Source organism: Pelobates fuscus, chromosome 12, assembly GCF_036172605.1.
Source record: "Pelobates fuscus isolate aPelFus1 chromosome 12, aPelFus1.pri, whole genome shotgun sequence".
NCBI lineage: Eukaryota > Metazoa > Chordata > Amphibia > Anura > Pelobatidae > Pelobates > Pelobates fuscus.
This window is the reverse complement of record NC_086328.1, coordinates 92,538,923-92,543,922: the sequence shown is the minus strand read 5'-3', so window position 1 is coordinate 92,543,922 and position 5,000 is coordinate 92,538,923.

The window sequence follows — 5,000 nt, the reverse complement described above, 5'->3', positions numbered from 1 at the left end:
GGCGGCGGCCATTTTAACTTCGAACCCGCCGACCCGTACTATCGACGATACTTCGACAGTTCAACGAAAGTCGAAGTACCGACCCACCTCGAACGGGACTTAGCCATTTTTAGGCCAGCAAGTGACCGACCGCACAGCCCGAATCCAGGGAACTATTTTGGGCAAGAAAAGGTACCTGCGGTCGGTCATAAACGGACTTTCGCGTAACTTTTTATTCACTGAAGGGATTGATGTGATTTTTGAGAATGTTTATGTTTTAAGTATGCTGAATCTGAATATGTGCCTCTTATGTGAATATGATGGATGGATTTGAAGTTATGAAAGTTGTATAAAAGTATATTTCAAACTGTATGTATAATAGGATTATGTGTCACACCAAGGGGAGGGAATGTGTGGGATGTACCATCGATGCCAGTGGTTATTTTATGCCTCCCCTTGGGTGTGGCCTGTGTGTGTGAAATGCAAATAAAAGGCAGGCTGGCTGATCCAGTCCTCAGTTCATGTTTTACCCTCATAATGGAGCTTGGTCTCGTTATTGGGGGAACCGGGAATACAAGTGACTAACGACTGTGTCTGGAGCTCGGAAGGTGGTACCGTAACAACTGGTGGCAAGCGACGGGATGATCTTCAACGCCCAAAGAAACCGCTACGACCAAGAATAAATGGAACTACAATACCAAAACCTGAGGAGAGCTACCTTAAAAGACTTATTGGAACAAAGGGGCGGACAGGCCAGTAACCTCAAGAAGAGGGACATTATTGCTTTATTGCTGGAAATGGATGGAGTACCAGCGGCAGAGGGAACCAATGGCCCCAGCCCAGACGACAGAACCCCCGAGGAGGCAAGATTTGACCGGGCGGTAAGAATTCGGCTGGCCCATTATGGCCCCAACCCCTCCGCGGAGATCGTCACCCAGGTTCAAGCCGCTGTGGAGGCCAGCCTGCTACGCCAAAACGGTACTGCAGCGGCCCCAGTCACAGCAAACCCGGGGGACAAACAGAAAGTGCCATTTGCGGCCTTCAAAGCCTTCAGTGAGACCGAAGGAGAGATTGACGGGTACCTTGCGGATTTTGAGCGGCAATGTGCCCTACACAAGGTACCCCCGGCAGACTGGGTTGCTATACTGTCCGGCAAGTTATCCGGCCGGGCCAACGACGCTTTTCGGGCTATTCCGGATGAGGAGATCGGGGATTATGTTACCGTCAGGGAAGCTTTACTCGCCCGGTATGCCGTTACACCCGAGGCATACCGGAGGAGGTTCCGGGACACTGCAAAAACAACTGGGGACTCGTACGTGGAATGGGCCTGCAAGGTACATCGCACAGCCGCCCACTGGATGGCAGGATGCCAGGCGGTGTCGGGAGAAGAGGTGCTGCAGATGTTTTTATTGGAACATTGTTTCGACAAATTGCCGACAGGGGTCAGAGAGTGGGTACGAGACCGTAAGCCTTCCACTCTACACGAGGCGGCTCGCTTGGCCGATGAGTACACTGACGCTCGCAGACTGGACAATTCCATCACCAAGGCCACAGCCAGGGCGGAATACCAACCAGCCGCTGCCACGTATCAGCCTCCCATGAACAGACCATCCGCACCCCCTCCGGCTGCCCAGTACCAACGTCCACCCCGGTTTAACGCCCGAGAGTACTCTGAACCCCTTCGGTGCTTCCTGTGCAATCAGCTAGGGCACAGGCGACAGGAGTGCCCGATGAACCGTGCCAACAGGAACCAGTCCTGGAGGAAACCCACGGGGGCCCCTTCCCCAGCACCTCTTCCAGCAGTCCACTGTGTAGAGGAAGAGGAATGCTGGGGCATATTACATGAGGCGGACCCTGTTCAGGCTGCCCACCAGGACAATCGACAACACCACAGACAGAGTGTAAAGGTCAACGGAAAGGAAGCCAGTGGGCTACGAGACACTGGTGCAACCCTGACTTTGCTCCAAAAGCACCTAGTGTCCGAAGCTCAACATACCGGGGATACCGTGGCAGTACGAGTAGCCGGGGGTGCAGTATTTCGCCTACCCGTGGCCCGGGTACATTTAGATTGGGGAGTGGGCGCTAGACACGTGAATGTGGGGGTCATTAAGGATTTACCCGCTGATGTTCTTCTTGGCAACGACTTGGCCCCCCTGGTTTCGGCCTTTGCTCCCATGGGCCCCGCTGCAGTGGACGCTGTTACGACCCGTGCCCAGACCCGTGCCACTGAGGCCGGCCCACCTGCTGTTGAGACCCAGGTAAGACTCTCTACCCCGACTTGTACCTTAGACCAGGCCCCGTTCGGCTGGGATACCCCAGAAATGTACGGGAAAGAAACTAGGGAGGACCCGACGTTAGCCAAGTACAGAGCCAGGGCCGACGCTGGGGAAGAAGGAGTAGGTGGGGAACACTACGAGTGGGTGGGGGATAGGCTGTACAGGATCCCGAAACCTTCCCCGAAACCGAATGCCCCTCCGCAGAAACGACAACTAGTAGTACCTGCAAAGTATCGGCAGGAGATTCTGCGGATTGGGCATGACGTACCATTGGCAGGTCACCTAGGTTCCCACCGCACAGCCCATAGAATCACCCAAAACTTTTTCTGGCCCAATTTTAACCGAGATGTGCGGATGTATTGTAGCACGTGCGACACTTGTCAACGGGTAGGTAAGCGAGGAGATCATCCAAAAGCTAGGCTACAGCCGATGCCTATCATTGGAGAGCCCTTTTCCCGCATAGCCGTTGACATTGTGGGTCCACTGGCCAGGGCTAGTCCATCTGGTAAGAAATATATTCTTACTGTGGTAGACTACGCCACCCGTTACCCAGAGGCAGTAGCGCTGTCTAATATAGAGGCAGAGACGGTTGCTGATGCCCTGGTTAAAGTCTTTACTAGGGTCGGGTTCCCTCAGGAGATCCTCTCTGATCAGGGAACCCAGTTTACCGCTGTGCTCACCCAGCAACTGTGGAAGGTGTGCGGCATCAACCCGCTACTTAGTTCACCATATCACCCACAGACTAACGGTCTCTGCGAGCGATTTAATGGCACCCTCAAACAGATGCTGAGGACCTTTACTGACACTTGCAGAGACTGGGAGCGATTCCTGCCTCATCTGCTATTTGCATACAGAGAGGTGCCCCAGGAATCGACTGGGTTCTCCCCCTTTGAGTTACTCTATGGGAGAAGGGTTCGTGGACCCCTAGATCTCATTAGAGGACACTGGGAGGGGGAGACGGAGCAAGAAGGGACCCCCATAGTGCCATATGTTCTGGAACTCCGGGACCGCATGGAGAAACTATCCCTGATGGTAAGGGAAAATCTCCGGGCGGCCCAGGGGAGACAGAAGCGATGGTACGATCGGGGCGCTCGACAGCGGGTCTTCCAGGTTGGGCAGAAGGTCCTAGTGCTCAAACCTGTGAAGGCAAACAAGATGCAAGCATCTTGGCAGGGCCCGTACAAGGTGTTAGCTCAGGTATGTGATACTACCTATCTTATAGCCAGCTGTTCGGATGAAAGGGTACAACGATCCTTTCATGTGAACATGCTCAAGGAGTATCAGGAACGACCCGAGGATGTTGCAGCAGTTTGTGCCCCAGCTACTGACGACCCAGAGAACTTACCTTTACCTGACCTGTTAGAAAGGGATCCCCAGACCGACCTTACTAGCCTCGTACAGTTAGGTGACCGACTAAGCCCGGCCGAGAAAACCCAGGCCAGACAGCTTCTGTGGGAGAAGCAGGCGACGTTCTCCCAAGAACCCGGGTACACCAACCTAGCTATACACAAGGTCGAGACACCCGGACAAAACCCCCTACGACAACCCCCATACCGTATCCCGGAAGCAGTCCGAGAAGGAATGCGGAAGGAGATACAGGAGATGACCCGGCTGGGGGTTATTGAGCACTCAGATAGTCCGTGGGCGTCGCCCGTAGTCCTAGTACCCAAGAAAGATGGGACCACCCGGTTCTGTGTGGATTACAGGCGGCTCAACGAGCGGACTACCACTGACGCCTACCCGATGCCCCGGATAGACGAGTTACTAGACCGCATTGCCAGGGGGCGCTATCTGACCACCATTGACCTATGTAAAGGGTACTGGCAGATCCCCCTGGCCGAGGATGCTATCCCCAAGTCGGCATTCGTCACCCCGTTTGGCCTATACCAGTTTAGGGTTATGCCATTCGGGATGAAGAATGCTCCGGCTACCTTCCAGCGTATGGTGGATAGGCTCCTCGATGGCTTCCAGGGATTTGCATGTGCCTACCTGGACGACATCGCGGTCTACAGTGAGTCTTGGGAAGATCACCTAGTACACGTAGGGGTAGTGCTGGACAAGATTCGGGCCGCCGGCCTGACTCTGAAACCAGACAAGTGCCATTTAGGCATGGCAGAAGTGCAGTACTTGGGTCACCGGGTGGGTTGTGGGAGCCAGAGACCCGAACCTGCTAAGGTGGAAGCGGTAGCTAACTGGCCCACACCTATCACCAAGACCCAAGTGCTTGCCTTCCTAGGGACAGCAGGGTATTATCGACGTTTTGTCCCCGACTACAGCACGATTGCCAAGCCCCTGACTGACCTGACTAAAAAGAACTTACCTAGGCAGGTCCTGTGGTCTCCAGCTTGTGAAGCCGCGTTTCAGGCCCTGAAGCAGGCTCTTGTGAATGCCCCTGTCCTGGCTGCCCCAGTCCCTAACAAACGTTTTCTTGTCCACACAGACGCTTCCATGTATGGACTGGGGGCTGTGCTGAGCCAGGTCGGGGAGGATGGAGGAGAGCACCCTGTCGCATATCTCAGCAGAAAGTTACTACCTCGAGAAGTGAGTTATGCGGCAGTAGAGAAAGAGTGTTTAGCCCTGGTCTGGGCACTGAAGAAACTGAGCCCTTACCTATACGGACAAGAATTTTCCCTCGTAACAGACCACAACCCCCTTGTCTGGCTTAACCGGGTCTCTGGGGACAATGGCAGACTGCTGAGGTGGAGTTTGGCATTGCAGCCTTACAATTTCACTATCAGCTACCGG